Source organism: Oncorhynchus mykiss, chromosome 3 (assembly GCF_057628025.1).
Source record: "Oncorhynchus mykiss isolate SJ-2025 chromosome 3, ASM5762802v1, whole genome shotgun sequence".
NCBI lineage: Eukaryota > Metazoa > Chordata > Actinopteri > Salmoniformes > Salmonidae > Oncorhynchus > Oncorhynchus mykiss.
This window is the reverse complement of record NC_143024.1, coordinates 53,105,141-53,123,716: the sequence shown is the minus strand read 5'-3', so window position 1 is coordinate 53,123,716 and position 18,576 is coordinate 53,105,141. Positions and strand designations below refer to the sequence as shown.

The 18,576-nt window shown below is 43.6% G+C and overlaps 1 long non-coding RNA gene across 1 annotated transcript in view; it reads right to left on the bottom strand.

The window, feature by feature from the left end:
* Positions 1-3,763: 3,763 nt before the first annotated feature.
* Positions 3,764-18,576, bottom strand: part of LOC149984587 (uncharacterized) — a 220,348-nt gene continuing 205,535 nt past the window's right edge. The window contains exon 3 of the long non-coding RNA XR_016494689.1: positions 3,764-3,796. This is a non-coding gene — a long non-coding RNA (uncharacterized LOC149984587). The remainder of the gene's footprint in view (positions 3,797-18,576) is intronic.

Genomic DNA, 18,576 nt, shown 5'->3' with positions numbered 1-18,576 from the left:
ATTTGTGCCGTCTCTTTAGCAGAAGGAAGCTTAGCAAGGGGAATGAAATGAGCCGCCTTAGAGAACCTATCGACAACCGTAAGAATAACAGTCTTCCCCGCTGACGAAGGCAGTCCGGTGACAAAATCTAAGGCGATGTGAGACCACGGTCGAGAGGGAATAGGAAGCGGCCTGAGACGGCCGGCAGGAGGAGAGTTACCGGACTTAGTCTGCGCGCAGACCGAACAAGCAGCCACGAAACGACGCGTGTCATGCTCCCGGGTGGGCCACCAGAAACGCTGGCGAATGGAAGCAAGCGTACCCCGAACGCCAGGGTGGCCGGCTAACTTGGCAGAGTGAGCCCACTGAAGAACGGCCAGACGAGTAGGAACGGGAACGAAAAGAAGGTTCCTAGGACAAGCGCGCGGCGACGGAGTTTGAGTGAGTGCTTGCTTTACCTGCCTCTCAATTCCCCAGACAGTCAACCCGACAACACGCCCCTCAGGGAGAATCCCCTCGGGGTCAGTGGAGGCTACTGAAGAACTGAAGAGACGAGACAAAGCATCAGGCTTGGTGTTCTTAGAGCCCGGACGATAAGAAATCACGAACTCGAAACGAGCGAAAAACAGCGCCCAACGCGCCTGACGCGCATTAAGTCGTTTGGCAGAACGGATGTACTCAAGGTTCCTATGGTCAGTCCAAACGACAAAAGGAACGGTCGCCCCCTCCAACCACTGTCGCCATTCGCCTAGGGCTAACCGGATGGCGAGCAGTTCGCGGTTACCCACATCATAGTTACGTTCCGACGGCGACAGGCGATGAGAAAAATACGCGCATGGGTGGACCTTGTCGTCAGAGAGGGAGCGCTGAGAAAGGATGGCTCCCACTCCCACCTCTGACGCGTCAACCTCGACAACGAACTGTCTAGAGACGTCAGGTGTAACAAGGATAGGAGCGGATGTAAAACGATTCTTGAGGAGATCAAAAGCTCCCTGGGCGGAAACGGACCACTTAAAGCACGTCTTGACAGAAGTAAGGGCTGTGAGAGGAGCTGCCACCTGACCGAAATTACGGATGAAACGACGATAGAAGTTCGCGAAGCCGAGAAAGCGCTGCAGCTCGACGCGTGACTTAGGGACGGGCCAATCAATGACAGCTTGGACCTTAGCGGGATCCATCTTAATGCCTTCAGCGGAAATAACAGAACCGAGAAATGTGACGGAGGAGGCATGAAAAGTGCACTTCTCAGCCTTCACAAAAAGACAATTCTCTAAAAGGCGCTGGAGGACACGTCGAACGTGCTGAACATGAATCTGGAGTGACGGTGAAAAAATCAGGATATCGTCAAGGTAAACGAAAACAAAGATGTTCAGCATGTCTCTCAGGACATCATTGACTAATGCCTGAAAGACAGCTGGAGCGTTAGCGAGGCCGAAAGGAAGAACCCGGTATTCAAAGTGCCCTAACGGAGTGTTAAACGCCGTCTTCCACTCGTCCCCCTCCCTGATGCGCACGAGATGGTAAGCGTTACGAAGGTCCAACTTAGTGAAAAACCTGGCTCCCTGCAGGATCTCGAAGGCTGAAGACATAAGAGGAAGCGGATAACGATTCTTCACTGTTATGTCATTCAGCCCTCGATAATCTATGCAGGGGCGCAGAGACCCGTCCTTCTTCTTGACAAAAAAAAACCCCGCTCCGGCGGGAGAGGAGGAGGGGACTATGGTACCGGCGTCAAGAGCTACAGACAAATAATCTTCGAGAGCCTTACGTTCGGGAGCCGACAGAGAGTATAGTCTACCCCGGGGGGGGGTGGTTCCCGGAAGGAGATCAATACTACAATCATACGACCGGTGTGGAGGAAGAGAGGTGGCCCTGGACCGACTGAACACCGTGCGCAGATCGTGATATTCCTCCGGCACCCCTGTCAAATCACCAGGCTCCTCCTGTGAAGAAGAGACAGAGGAAACAGGAGGGATAGCAGACATTAAACATTTCACATGACAAGAGACGTTCCAGGAGAGGATAGAATTACTAGACCAATTAATGGAAGGATTATGACAAACTAGCCAGGGATGGCCCAAAACAACAGGTGTAAAAGGTGAACGAAAAATTAAAAAAGAAATGGTTTCACTATGATTACCAGAAACAGTGAGGGTTAAAGGTAGCGTCTCACGCTGAATCCTGGGGAGAGGACTACCATCCAGGGCGAACAAGGCCGTGGGCTCCTTTAACTGTCTGAGAGGAATGTCATGTTCCCGAGCCCAGGTCTCGTCCATAAAACAGCCCTCCGCCCCAGAGTCTATTAAGGCACTGCAGGAAGCTGACGAACCGGTCCAGCGTAGATGGACCGACAAGGTAGTGCAGGATCTTGAAGGAGAGACAGGAGTAGTAGCGCTCACCAGTAGTCCTCCGCTTACTGACGAGCTCTGGCCTTTTACTGGACATGAAGTGACAAAATGACCAGCGGAACCGCAATAGAGACAGAGGCGGTTGGTGATTCTCCGTTCCCTCTCCTCAGTCGAGATGCGGATACCTCCCAGCTGCATGGACTCAGCACCCGAGCCGGCAGAGGAAGATGGTAGTGATGCGGAGAGGGAGGCGACGGAGAGCGCGAGCTCCTTTCCACGAGCTCGGTGACGAAGATCAACCCGTCGCTCAATGCGAATAGCGAGTTCAATCAAGGAATCCACGCTGGAAGGAACCTCCCGGGAGAGAATCTCATCCTTTACCTCTGCGCGGAAACCCTCCAGAAGACGAGCGAGCAAGGCCGGCTCGTTCCAGCCACTGGAGACAGCAAGAGTGCGAAACTCAATAGAGTAGTCTGTTATGGATCGATTGCCTTGACATAGGGAAGACAGGGCCCTGGAAGCCTCCTCCCCAAAAACAGATCGATCAAAAACCCGTATCATCTCCTCCTTAAAGTCTTGATACTGGTTAGTACACTCAGCCCTTGCCTCCCAGATTGCCGTGCCCCACTCACGAGCCCGTCCAATAAGGAGAGATATGACGTAGGCGACACGAGCAGTGCTCCTGGAGTAAGTGTTGGGCTGGAGAGAAAACACAATATCACACTGGGTGAGGAACGAGCGGCATTCAGTGGGCTCCCCAGAGTAACACGGCGGGTTATTGATTCTGGGCTCCGGAGATTCGAAAGCCCTGGAAGTGGCCGGTGGATCGAGGCGGAGATGGTGAACCTGTTCTGTGAGGTTGGAGACTTGGGTGGCCAGGGTCTCAACGGCATGTCGAGCAGCAGACAATTCCTGCTTGTGTCTGCCTAGCATCGCTCCCTGGATCTCGACGGCTGAGTGGAGAGGACCCGAAGTCGCTGGGTCCATTCTTGGTCGGATTCTTCTGTTACGGTGCGTGAATGAGGACCCAAAAGCGAATCAACTTAAACAGAGCTTCTTTAATTACCAAACATAGGTTGGCTCAGATGGACCGGCAGATTCCGACAGGACAGGACAAGGTTACAGCAAACATGACGACAGTCTGGTTCAGGCATGAATGACACAAACAAACAAGAATCCGACAAGGACAGGAGCAGAAACAGAGAGAGATATAGGGACCTAATCAGAGGGAAAAAGGGAACAGGTGGGGAACGGGGTGAATGGGTAGTTAGAGGAGACAAGGGACAGCTGGGGGAAAGCGGGGGAGAAAAGGTAACCTAACACGACCAGCAGAGGGAGACAGGGTGAAGGGAAAGGACAGAGACAAGACAACATGACAGTACATGACAAAAACCATGATTATTATCTCGCTCTCTTGTTCTTGCGTGAATATGGGCCCCCTTCCTCCTTGTCGTTCCCGACCCTCAATCCTAAGTAGAGAATAATACATGTAACTTACTGTACAATGTCACAGGAAGGGGTATCAGAAGTGCTGATATGGTGCATACAATAAGCGGCTGATTACTGTAACTGTACAAAGATCTTCTTTTACCTGTTTCCTGTCGAAAAGTCCTTATGACAGATGCCACTGTATATCTGCTAAGATTTGGCTGAACTCTCAGTCCAGCCTCCCTCAGCGTCAATCTGTGGTTCACAACATGGTCCACTAGTGTTGCACGAATGTCAATTTGATAAGTTTGGTCCTCTTCTTCTTTGGCTCATATGAGTGGTAATCTGACAGTCAGTGCTTTGGAATTGCAAGGAAATTACATCATGATATACTTCTGTGTATGGTGTGTAATGTTTTGCAAATAGTGTGAAGCTGACAATGTGCTTACAGTTGTTCAAATCTAGCCTTGTGTTTGCTCCTTGGGTGTAAGGTTTTGCTAATTGTGGGAAAAGTTCAATTTTAGTGTGTAAGCAATCGTAAAAAACTGTAAAGCCAGACTAAGTGAGTGACAACGATGGAAATATTCAGTTTGTCTGCAAATTCATAATTGATAAGTTTGAGTTTGGATTCACATTCCATCTCAACCAAAAACATAAGTTAAAGAATAGGACTAAATCTAATCTAATCAAATTTAGAATGCACATTAAATAAAGTTTGATTTGATTTCGTCCTATTCTTTAGCATTTTGTTTGAGATGGAGACATCTTGGAACCCTAGGTGGCAGGTAGCCTAGTGGTTAGAGCATTGGGTCAGTAATTTAAATGTTGCTAGATCAAATCCCCGAGCTGCCAAGGTAAAAATCTGTTTTTCTGCCTCTAAACAAGGCAGTTCACCCACTGTACCTAGGCCGACATTGTAAATAAGAATTTGTTGTTATCTGACTTCCCAGGTAAAATAAAAATGTTTTTTTTTGTCTATTTTTGTTGAACCCTGGGTTGAATTGAAACAACAGCTGTTGATGACTTTACGAATGATACATAGGCCTAAATAGTATATGACTTTAAACCTACCCTTTGGCATGACTTCGATAGCAACAGTGAATATTTAGTTTAGTTATTAAGAGGTCTCTCAATAATCATTGTCACGATAGCACATTGGTAATAACATTAATTTCCAATGGAACGCTGTGTTTGCTTTGCAGCCTTGCATTGCAAAGGCAGTGTTCTGTGTGGTATATCCAACGTAGGCATCAAATTGTATGCGTTGACTTGACAAAAATAGTAGCAAAAGGTGAATGCTGAACTTTTGTTGAACACATATCCAGTAAAAAATGTGAACACATAATGATGCAATGACGCTGTCAGTCTGATTGAGTAATTTATTGGACAATTCTTTCTCACTGATATGAAAGATAAGGTCCAAATGTATCCAAAACCGTATCAAAAACCGGGCGCATCAACATTTAGAAAGAGCTTCAGTTCAGCGTCGGTCCATCTGCCCTCAGCTAATTAAAGGGGACATGGAATGAGAAGGGCTAATATACATATTTTTACCTCCTGTTTCAGGAAGAGATGTCAATGAGTACTGCTCCTATATATAGGACCTTCCACCAGCACCTGAGATATGGATGCCTGTTGAAGATCTAAGGGTCGAAACGTTGTTATAAATAAAACAATCTGGGAGCATGAGCAGCAGAGTGCATCATTTTCTTTCCGTTTTCCAAGGGCTAATGGCTGCCATGCAATCAATTGTTTGGCGTACCAATCCCATCGCTGTGCATCCATTTGGCTGTATTGTTAACAGTCTAACTTTCTTTGACATTGTTCCATATCAGTAATGTTATTTTGAGTTTACCATCCAAAAGGCAATGTTATGAAACTATATATACTATTTGCCAGAGTCCCACTCGACCTGTCACAACACTCCTTCCCTGGCAGTAGAGAACAGTAAAACTCCAGCCAACACGTTTAAAAAGGTCAAAGGTGATGCCAAATCGCCCAGCTTCTAGAAACTGCATCCATTTCCTTGATATGGTTAGCTGTCAACCACCTGACCTGTCAACTGATTTGTCTGCCATTTTGCTTAGGCACTTCATTCATGGTTGTACTGGTATTGAATAATTCAGAACAGTAAAACAATGTTAGATTTTGGGTAATAATAGGGTAAGCTTTACCCGGAACCCAAACCGGCTGCGCTCGCGCGGTCGTGTATAAATGTATTTTGTCCCCGCACACCAAACGCGATCACAACACACAGGTTAAAATATCAAAACAAACTCTGAACTAATTACATTAATTTGGGGACAGGTTGAAAAGCATTAAACATGTATGGCACTTTAGCTAGCTAACTTGCACTTGCTAGCTAATTTGTCCTATTTAGCAAGCTTGTTGTTGCTAGCTAATTTGTCCTGGGATATAAACATTGAGTTGTTATTTTACCTGAAATTCACAAGGTCCTCTACTCCGACAACTAATCCACACATAAAACGGTCAACTGAATATTTTCTAGTCATCTCTCCTCCTTCTCGGTTTTTTCTTCACTTGACATAAATTAGGTGCATTACCAACACTGACCTCGTTCGTCTTTCAGTCACCCACGTGGGTGCTGCTTCTATAGACGAATGAGGAGATGGGAGAGGCAGGACTTGCAGCGCGATCTTCGTCACAAATAGAACATACTTTTATTTTAGGAGTGTGGGTGCAATGATATAAAATATAGATTTCAAAATGTATTTTGCAACGCTCGCACATGCGACGCGAGCGGTGTAGTCAGCCTGTTAGGCCTTTAATGCCCTAACTGACACAAGGCATCCATCAATAATGTAATGGTGGCTTACATTTAGGAGGTTCACACTGTGTGTTTTTGGATATACCTTGCTGTCACTGTGTGGAACAGTCAGTTGTTAACGATTTTCCCAACTGTGTGAATGTGTCTGTATTTCAGTAGAGAACCTATGCTGTGCTCTTCCATGACTGAGATTCGGCTCTCTCTGACTCTAATTACCACAACCCTTACATTATGCATTTCTCAAACACATACTTTACCCCCCCAATGCCCCTGTCCCACAAACTCCAGTAGCTCTTTAAATTTGCTGCTACACACATGCACACACACACACCAACTCCCCAGGCCCCCTGTGCCTAATGTTCCCGCCAATGCCTTCACTTTTCAAGATACACGGCCTGAGGCCTGTCTATGTGCATTTTAGAAATAAAAGACAAACTCAAGAGGAGATGCCATTAAGCGGAAGCGGCGTGCTGCGTTGTCACGCTCTCCCGGAGGAGGCGGCTGGCGACGTGCAGAGTAGGGTGGAACAATGACTTAATGCGAGCATTGCTCTCTCGCCTGCCTGGTTTTTGGACAGGCATTCCCACGGGTTACTGCCATCTCAGTGACGACTGTGTTGGCCTAGTTTCATCTTGCAGTAGAGCTTGCCCTTAGGCCTGTATTGTTTCCACTTTAACCCTTGCAAATAGCACCTGCAAAGCGCTGGAGAAATGGTAGCAGTATCCTTTACTGAGGCATGTTGATACCCCCTAACTGCTAGATAGTAGGTGGGTGACAGCGTTTATGTGTTGGTGACAAGTTAATGCGTCAGAACAAGTCTGATTGCAGAAGCATCTTTAAATGGCATCAGGCCGATCGTTATATGCTGGGAGTCCTGCATGGAGACAAGCAGATCAGAAAAGTTCATTTTCTGTTAATGGCATTTGCAAATCAAAAGTGATCTCGTGACATGAACACAATACATAATTGCTTTCATTAAAAAAAAAATGGCTTCACATTTTTATTACAAGTGGTTCGTAAACTTTGCATGACAGTTTTTTTTCTTCCTATAAATAATCAGTCACTCTCACTGATTGAGGTGGCATTGTTACACTGCGTTCCTATCACATTAGAACAGATCCAACAGCACCAATAAGTGTGAATTACATTTTTGGCATCGCAATAATTTCGAAGACTAAAGAGTCTAGTTTTATGTTAGACTTTCATCCAAATATCCTGTGTCTCCCGGATTCATTGAATGAATAAACATAGGCACTTTCACCCCCCTTCTATGCAAAGTGCCAAAAGCCTACTGACATTTCTGTTGCTGTGGAGAGAGCTATTCTTGGATCAGATTGAATCAATACCACAGTATGACTCTTAGCCTGTTCCACAGTGACAAAGGTTTGTACAGATCAGGGAAATCAACAGTGCTGCAGCACAGCTGTCCTCTTGACCACAGGAGAGAAACTCACTTTGCTCTAGAGCAGTGGCTCCCAAACTTTTTATAGTCCCGTACCCCTTCAAACATTTAACCTCCTGCTGCGTACACTCTCTAGCACAAGGGTCAGTGTACTCTCAAATGTTTTTTTTTTCCATCATTGTAAGCTTGCCACACACACACTCTACGATACATTTATTAAACATAAGAATGAGTGTGAGATTGTGTCACAACCTTGCTCGTGGGAAGTGACAAAGAGCTCTTATAGGACCAGGGCACAAATAATAATATAGTAATCAATAATGTTGCTTTTTATTTAACCATCTTACATATAAATATTATTTATTCATCAAAAATGTGAATAACTCACCACATGTTAATGAGAAGGGTGTGCTTGAAAGGATGCAATGTTGGGTTGTATTGGAGAGAGTCTGTCTTAAATCATTTTCCACACAGTCTGTATTTAGTTTTCATGCTAATGAGGGCCGAGAATCCACTCACATAGGTACGTGGTTGCAAAGAGCATCAGTCTTAACAGCGCAATTTGCCAAGGCAAGAAACTCTGATCGCAGCCCTATCTAGAGATCTGGCAGTGGCTTCTGATTACATTCAATTTTCACAGAACCGGTTGTTGCAATTTTGATGAGGCTCTCTGCAGATATCGGTAAGTGGACTGGAAGCATGGCATGAACGGGATAACGAATTCAGTTTTTTGTGTCGTCCGTTTCGCGAAAGTACCAGCGTAATTGTGCACCCAGCTCACTCAGGTGCTTATCTATATTACAATTGACATTGTCCTTAACCTTGAGTTCATTTTCACACCAAAAATCATACAATGACGGAAAGACCTGTATTGTCCTTGTTAATTCAGACAGAAAATAGCGCCAACTTCTTAATCATAGCCTCAATTTTGTCCTGCACATTGAATATAGTTGCCCAGAGTCCTTGTAGTCCTAGATTCATATCATTCAGGCAAGAAAAAACATCACCCAGATAGGCCAGTCATGTGTGAAACTCGTCATCATGCAAGCGGTCAGACAAGTGAAAATTATTATCAAATTATTACCTCTTTCGGCTAGAGGGAAGTATTTTGACGTCTGGATGAAAAGCGTGCCCAAATTAAACGGCCTGTTACTCAGGCCCAGAATCTAGGATATGCATATAATTGGTTGATTTGGATAGAAAACACTAACATTTCTAACACTGTTAACTTCTTGGCGCACCCATCCCGTTAGCGGGATCATTTTCATCAACATCCGCTGAATTGCAGAGCGCCTAATTTTCATTAAATCACAAGTGCAATATAGCAAAACACAGCTTAGCTTGTTGTTAATCCACCTGGCGTGTCAGATTTAAAAAAAGCTTTTAGGCGAAAGCTATCTAAGCGTTTATGTTAGGACATCTCTCTCAGCAGACAAAACATAACAAACAGCTAGCAGCAAAGTAGATTGGTCACGAAAGCAATAAAATGAATTGCTTACCTTTGATGATCTTCGGATGTTTGCACTCGCGAGACTCCCAGTTCCTTTTGTTCCATAAAGATTATTTTTAAATCTAAAAACCTCCATTTGGTTGGCGGGTTATGTTCAGAAATCCACAGGCTCGAGCGGTCAAGACGGGGCAGACGAAAATTACAAATAGTATCCGTAAAGTTCGTAGAAACATGTCAAACGTTTTTTATAATCAATCCTCAGGTTGTTTTTACAATAAATTATTTATAATATTTCAATCGGACCGTAGCTTTTTCAATAGGAGTGAGAAAATGTCTGCTCCAAGCTGCTCACGCATGCAAAACTCTGCTGGCATCCAATGACGCAATGTAATCTTTCTCGCTCATTTTGCAGAATAAAAGCCTGAAACTATGTCTAAAGACTGTTCACACCATGTGGAAGCCTGAGGAAAAGGAATCTGGTTAATATCCCTTTAAATGGAGGGAAGGCATGCAATGGAACAGAGAGCTTTCAGGAAAAACAGCACTTCCTGGTTGGATTTGCTCAGGTTTTCACCTGCAATATCAGTTCTGTTATACTCACAGACATTATTTTGACAGTTTTGGAAACTTTAGAGTGCTTTATATCCTAATTATATGCATATTCTAGATTCTGGGCCTGAGAAATAGGCAGTTTCATTTGGGTACGTTTTTCACCCAAACATCAAAATACTGCCCCCTACACTCAAGAGATTAAAATAATGTCTGTGAGTATAACATAACTGATATGGCAGGTGAAAACCTGAGGACAAGGACAAACCCTCCATAAAAGAAAAGTGTTCAGCCTAGAACTGTTTCCAATGGCTGTCATGTTTAATATGAGGTGAAAACCTCCCAGATTCCAGTTCCTAGGGCTTCCACTAGATGTCAACAGTGTTCAGAAAGAGTTTCAGGCTTGTTTTTGGAAAAATGACCTAGAATTTGTAGTTTTTCGAAGTGGCTCACATTTTGGCTGTAGTGTTTTCATGCGTGTGGATGAGAGCACGTTCTTTGTTGTTTATCTCCGGTAAAGACAATAACAATTTTCCGTCTTAAATTGTATCATTTATTTACGTATTAGGGTACCAGAGGTTTGATTATAAACGTTGTTTGACTTGTTTGAAGAAGTTTATTGGTAACGTTTGGGAGTCATTTTGTATGCATTTTGAAGGAGGGAAACCGGTGGATTATTGAATGAAGTGTGCAAGCTAAGCTATGTTTTGGGGGATATAAAGGACCATTTGTGATGTAGCTGGGACCTTTTGGAGTGCCAACAGAAGAAGATCTTCAAAGTTAAGGCATTTATTGTATCGCTATTTCTGACTTTCTGGTTCAAAAATTATTTCAATGCTTTTGTATGCGGGGCGCTGTCCTCAGATAATCGCATGGTGTGCTTTTGCTGTCAAGCATTTTTGAAATCTGGCACAGCGGCTGGCCTAACAAGAAATTAAGCTTTTTTCTGATGTATGCACCAGAAAGGTTTTAAGCTCGTCTCTCAATTCAAAACAATTTGTCAATACTTTGTCCCTTAAAAGTGTTACATGGTCACTGCCCATATCATTTCATAATGCAGAAAATATACAACAGTTCAGGGGCCCTTGCTTTAACAAAGTTAACAATTTTCACTGTAGTGTCCAAAAACGTCTTTCAAGCTGTCAGGCATTCCCTTGGCAGCAAGAGCCTCTTGGTGGATGCTGCAGTGTGCCCAAATGGCATCGGGAGCAACTGCTCTACTATTACCACTCTACTATGTCTCCCTGTCATGGCTTTTGCGCCACCAGTACGGATAAGAACACATCTTGACAGCCAAAGTCCATTTGATGTCACAAAGCTGTCCGGTCCTTAAAAAATATCCTCTCGTTGTCCTGGTTTCCAGTGGTTTGCAGAAGGATGTTTTCCTTAACCTCTCTAGGGTATGTGGGACGCTAGCGTCCCACCTGGCCAACATCCAGTGAGATTGCAGAGCGCCAAATTCAAATGCAGAAATACTCATTATAAAAAATTCAGAAAATATACTATTTTACATTTGTTTAAAGATTAACGTCTTGTGAATCCACCCACGGTGTCAGAATTTTAAAAAATGCTTTACGGCGAAAGCATATCTTACAATTATTTGAGAACATAGCCCAGCAGACATATCATTACAAACAGTAACCAGCCAAGTAGAAGAGTTACACAAGTCAGAAATAGAGATAAAATGAATAACTTATCTTTGATGATCTTCATATGTTTGCACTCAGAAGTGCAAATAAATAAATGTTCCATTTGTTCGATAAAGTCTCTCTTTATATCTGAAAACCTCAGTTTTGTTCGCGCGTTTCTTCAGTAATCCACAGGCTCAAACGCAGTCACAACAGGCAGACAAAAAAAACAAAATTGTATCCGTTAAGTTCATAGAAACATGTCAAACAATGTTTATATTCAATCCTAAGGTTGTTTTTAGCCTAAATAATCAATAATATTTCAACCGGACAATAACGTGGTCAATATAAAAGGTAAACGAGAAAGGCACTCTAGTCACGCGCATGATAAAGCTCTGTGACACGGCAGGGTCCACTCATTCAGACTAGTCTTACTCTCGAATTTTTCAGAAAACAAGCCTGAAACAAATTCGAAAGACTGTTGACATATAGTGGAAGGCATAGGAACTGCAATTTGAGTCCTGAGTCAATTGATCCTGTAATGGCATTGAATAGTAAACTACAAACAAAAAGTCCTACTTACTGAATGGATTTTTCTCAGGTTTTCACCTGCCAAATCAGATCTGTTTTACTCACAGTCATTATTTTTTTTTTTAAGCTTTAGAGTGTTTTCTATCCAAATCTACTAATTATATGCATATCCTATCTTCTGAGCCTGAGTAGCCGGCAGTTTAATTTGGGCATTCTAAATGCTGCCCCCTACCGTAGAGAAGTTAATTGACCCACCATAAACGTAACGGACATGTACCAGGAGCTGAGCCAGGCCCACCATGTCTGTTGACTCATCCAGCTGTAACACATAATTAAATTATTGTTTCAAAACAAAACTCCTGCCATGCCACTGATGCATCGTGAAAGTGTTTGATGAAGTCATTGTCTGTGCAGTTTTTTGGGCCTTTTCCCCCAGCATTGTCCCAGCTATATCTGCGGCAGCAGGAAGAATGAAGTCTTCCACAATAGTATGGGGCTTGCCTGTCCTAGCCACTCGGTAGCTCACCACGAGACACTTCTAGCCACTTCTTAATGTATCTGTTGCTTTTACACGTCTCACTACTCTAAAGTAATCTTTATTCACACTCAAACTCCCGTGGATTATTGTCTGTGTAACAGTTAATGTGATTGGATGTTCATTATTTGACATTGTGTTTTTTCGCTAGATGGTTAAATTGTATTTTTGGCAGTGAAATGAGGCTACTCACCCAAATGTATAGCTCCGTTGGAAAACGTGATTAAAAAAAGAGTTTGGGAATACCTGCAGGTTTGGAGAGGTACTGGTTTCAAGGTGATTATTTGTTTGCGTCTTTTGGATAGATGTGTTTTTACGACACTGATGGAGAGTTATTTAGTAGCGGCCATAATGTGCTATAATTGATTGAGTTTGAGAACATACATGTGTCAAAGCAACACAATTATAATAATCTATCAACAGTATTCAGTGTACAATGGATGCAGAGTAGTTAATAGCTGTTGGCAAAATGTTCTGTGCAAGTGCATTCCTTCGATTGCAATTCTGTTATGACAACAACAAAAAATAGCCAACATTGTCTGAGTGGTTTCATCTCATAACAATTCTACATTTATTTTGAACTCAAGAGGTCATCTGCACCTCTGCTTATAGCCTATGCAATCAGACTCATCCTCAGATTCATTTTGGAGTGGGCAACTTTAGCCTACCACCGTGATTTTCAATAAGTGACTCGACTTTCTCGCACATTTTTTTCCTTAAGCTATGTTCTATCACCGCAAGGAAATCTGTCAGGACCCTCTCTGGGACGTCGGCCAACAAAAGAAGCGCCAGGAAATGTTATGATAATGCAAGTATTTAAAGTTCCAATCAAATATTTAGCACTTAAGGCCTTTTCTTGGCAATCTGTTTAGTCTAGATTTCTTTCCAACTCAGAAATTAGTGTATGTTGCTTTATTTGAAACTCAATGTGCAGTGTTCACACATTTTGTAAATAGTCTAAGCATTGGATAGTGGTCTTGCTTTAACTCTTTAATCTACTATCAAATCAAGCTTTATTTATACAGCACATTTCAGACTTGGACTGCAACAAAATGTGCTTAAAATAAAAACAATATTCAAACATAAGAGGATAAGAAACAAATAACAATAACTGAAAGACTAAAAGCACCCTAAGGAAAAGCAAAGCTAAAAATATGTTTTAAGATCTTTTAAATATTGTGGCGGTTTTGGCACCAAGATCTTTGTAAGGCAGGGTTTACACATGCAAATACACACCACCTGTCCAAGTGAAGGGTTAAGCCGGTTTATTACTATTACGCGTTGGCAACATTCCTGATATACAAAACTCAAAACAAACAGAGTAAACACTTCCGCGAGCAGTGGAATGTCCTCCAATCCATGTTGAAATCAAAATGTTCTTTCTTCTTAAAACCTCCTTCTCCACCGTATGCTCTGTCTCTCCAATACCCCTTCACCTGCCGGGGTCAAAGACAAGCCAAAGAAAGAAAACCCAGGGCGTGGTTAAGTAGAGGCACTGATTGGTTTCACCTGGCTGCAGTTTGGCTCTGATTACAACTGGAGACAGGTGTGGCTGTTCTGCTGCAGTCTAGAAGTTTTCCCCTGAGCTGTCCGTGGTCGTGCCAGATTACAGCTGTGAGTCTTTCTGGGTAAGTCTCTAAGAGCTTTCCACACCTGGATTGTGAAACATTTGCCCATTTTAATTCTATAAAAAAAATGTCAAGCTTGGTCAAATTGGTTGTTGATCATTGCTAGACAACCATTTCCGGGTCTTGCCATAGATTTTCTAGGAGATTTAAAAGAGGTTAATTAAAAATGGTAACTTGGCCACTCAGGAACATTCACTATCTTCTTGGTAAGCAACACCAGTGTAGATTTGGCATTGTGGTTTAGGTTATTGTCCTGCTGAAAGGTAAATTAATCTCCCAGTGTCTGTTGGAAAGCAAACTGAACCAGGATTTCCTCTAGGATTTTGTCTGCGCTACCCAGGCCTTAACAATTACAAACATACCCATAACATAATGCAGTCACCACTATGCTTGAAAATATGGAGAGTGGTACTCAATGTGTTGTATTGTATTTGACCCACACATAACACTTTGTATTCAGGACAAAAGTTAATTGCTGTGCCACATTTTTTTCCACATTACTTTAGTGCAAAAAAAACCCCAGCAAGCATGTTTTGAAGTATTTGTATTCTGTACAGGCTTCCTTCTTTTTGCTCTGTCAATTAGGTTAGTATTGTGGAGTAACTACAGTGTTGTTGATCCATCCTCAATTTTCTGCCATCACAGCCATTAAATTCTAACTGTTTTAAAGTCACAATTGGGCTCATGGTGAAATCTCTGAGCGGTTTCCTTCCTCTCCAGCAATTGCATTAGGAAGGACGCCTGTATCTTTGTAGTGACTGCTTATATATTTTTATATTTATATCCCCCTTTTTCGTGGTATCCAATTGGTAGTTAGTCTTCTCCCAACGCTGCAACTCCCGTACGGACTCGGGAGAGGCAAAGATCGAGAGCCGTGCGTCCTCCGAAACACGACCCCACCAAGCTGGAAGCCAGCCGCACCAATGAGTCGGAGGAAACACCGTACACCCAGAGACCATGTCAGCGTGCATGTGCCTGGCCCACCACAGGAGTTGCTAGAACGCAATGGGCCAAGGACATTTCAGTCGGCCAAACACTCCCCTAACTCGGACAATGCTGGGCCAATTTTGCACCACCTTAAGGGTCTCCCGGTCGTGGCCGGCTGCGCGAAAGCCTGGAATCGAACTAGGATCTGTAGTGACACAGCTATCACGCCGATGCAGTGCCTTAGACCGCTGCGCCACTCGGGAGGCTGTGACTGAGTATATTGATGCACCATTCAAAGTGTAATTAATAACATCACCATGCTTAAAGTGATCGACCAATAGGTGCCCTTCTTTGCGAAGCATTGGAAACTTTGGTCAAATTCATTTTAAACTATATTATTGCACACAGAGTGAGTCCATGCATCATATTGGCATTGAGGAGTACACCACATCAGTCACTGGCTTTATCAATAAGTGCATCGAGGACGTCGTCCCCACTGTGACTACGTAATTGTTAAGGGAATTTTTATCAACGATGACTAATTATGTATACATTTCAATCAGGACTGACTAATCAGAATACTATTATGTTACTGTATATGTATGAATTTTCTTTTTAATCTTAGTACTGAATATAATGTGTGCAAATATAATCAAGAATTAGAACAATGACTGTCTGTACCATGGTAGAAATGAATGAACTTATAGCCAGACTGGCTAGAAGGCTTATCTACACCAGCTGGCCTAGGCTCGGTCATATATCATCTTAATAGGGAGAGATGATGTGAGAACCATACAGCCATTGTACTAGAGCGGAGATGACACGGGATGGTACTAAAACTAATGACGTCATTTTCAGTTTATAACCTGTGGTAAAATGTGTAAGGAGCAGTACTCTCGTGAATAAAAGCTGCTGGTTGACTTTAAGACTGGGCTCTGTCCATTTTATACAAATAAGGGTCTTAAAAATCCTTATGAATTGACAGAGTGTTTGATTTTAATGTTGTATTAAAACAGAGGAATTTAATTCCTGCAACAGTAATACCCCAACCAGAAGCCATGGATTACAGGCAACATTCGCACTGAGCTAATAGGTAGAGCTGCCGCTTTAAAGGTGCGAGACTCTAACCCAGAAGCTCACAAGAAATCCCACTCTGCCCTGCGACGAACCCTCAAACAGGCAAAGCGTCAATACAGGGCTAAGATTGAATCATACTACACCGGCTCCGACACTCGTGGCAGGGCCTGCAAACTATTACAGACTACAAAGGGAAGCACAGCCGTGAGCTGCCCAGTGACACGAGCCTACCAGACGAGCTAAATCACTTTGCTCGCTTCGAGGCAAGCAACACTGAGGCATACATGAGAGCATCAGCTGTTCCGGACGACTGTGTGATCACGCTCTCCGTAGCCACGTGAGTAAGACCTTTAAACAGGTCAACATACACAAGGCTGCGGGTTCAGACGGATTACCAGGACGTGTGCTCCAGGCATGTGCTGACCAACTGTCAGGTGTCTTCACTGACATTTTCAACATGTCCCTGATTGAGTCTGTAATACCAACATGTTTCAAGCAGACCACCATAGTCCCTGTGCCCAAGAACACAAAGGCAACCTGCCTAAATGACTACAGACCCATAGCACTCACGTCCATAGCCATGAAGTGCTTTGAAAGGCTGGTAATGGCTCACATTAACACCATTATCCCAGGAACCCTAGACCCACTCCAATTTGCATACCTCCCCAACAGAGTCACAGATGATGCAATCGCACTCCACACTGCCTTTTCTTACCTGGAGAAAAGGAACACCTATATGAGAATGCTGTTCATTGACTACAGCTCAGCGTTCAACATCATGGTGCCCACGAAGCTCATCACTAAGCTAAGGACTCTGGGACTAAACACCTCCCTCTGCAACTGGATCCTGGACTTCCTGATGGGCCACCCCCAGGTGGTAAGAGTAGGCAACATAATGTCTGCCATGCTGATCCTTAACACTGTGGCCCCTCAGTGGTGTGTACTTAGTCCCCTCCTGTATTCCCTGTTCACCTACAACTGCGTGTCCAAACACAACTCCAACGCCATCATTAAGTTTGCTGAAGACAAAACAGTGGCAGGCCTGATCACCGAAAACAATGAGACGGCCTATAAGGAGGAGGTCAGAGAACTGGCAGTGTGGTTCCAGGACAACAACCTCTCCCTCAATGTGAGCAAGACTAAGGAGCTGATCGTGGACTACAGGAAAAGGTGGGCTGAACAGGCCCCCATTGACATTGATGTGGCTGTAGTGGAGCGGTCAAGAGTTTCAAGTTCCTTGGTGTCCACATCACCAATGAACTATCATGGTCCAAACATACCAAGACAGTCGTGAAGAGGGTACTACAAAACCTTTTCCCCCTCAGGAGAATTAAAAGATTTGGCATGGGTCCCCAGATCCACAAAAGGTTCTAAAGCTGCACCATCGAGAGAATCCTAACCATTTGCATCACTGCCTGGTATGGCAACTGCTCGGCATCTGACCGTAAGGCGCTACAGATGGTAGTGCGAATGTCCCAGTACATCACTGGGGCCAAGCCTCCTGCCATCCTGGACCTATGTAATAGGCAGTGTCAGAGGAAAGCACATAAACATGTCAGAGACTCCAATCAATAGACGGTTTTCTATGCCACTGCACGGCAATCGATACCGGAGAGCCAAGTCTAGGGCCAAGAGACTCCTCAACATCTATTACTTCCAAGCCATAAGACTGCTGAACAATTAATAAAATCACCACCAGACAATTGCCTGTACCTGTTGTTCTGAAGCTAACAGAAGCCAACAGCAGGGCTGGGAAACTGGGACGTTGCCTGTATCTGAACACTCTAACACTGGCAGCACCTAGTGCTGTACCATCGAGTCTACCTTCAATTATTAACATCCAGCTGTTTCCTACAGCAGTAATAGGTCTTATAGCATCACCGGGAATGGGGACAGCGGCAAACGTTGTCCTCTTTCTCTCACATACACACACCCTCAAGCCCTCTACCTATACTAGCTAGCACTACTACACTTTCACCAAAGTTGGTTTTGATTATAGTCAATACCTGTCAGTTGACTACACTCAATTTAAAACACTCTCTGATAGTCCAATTCAGAGCCACAGCCGTATATCAAAATGGCTGAATAAAAGGAAATGCTAACAGCATGCTACTTTAGGGGACCTCAAGACTGAGGCAACATCTTCAAAATCTAACTAAACACAATTTATGAGTGTTTTGAGAATTCAACATGTCACAATCAGCAGAAACCAATGTTCTATTTTTTTTCCTTTTCTAATTCATTTAAAATGAAGCAGAAACAACTTTGGTGTCGTAGGACAATCCCTTCATCCAATTCTCTCAGAA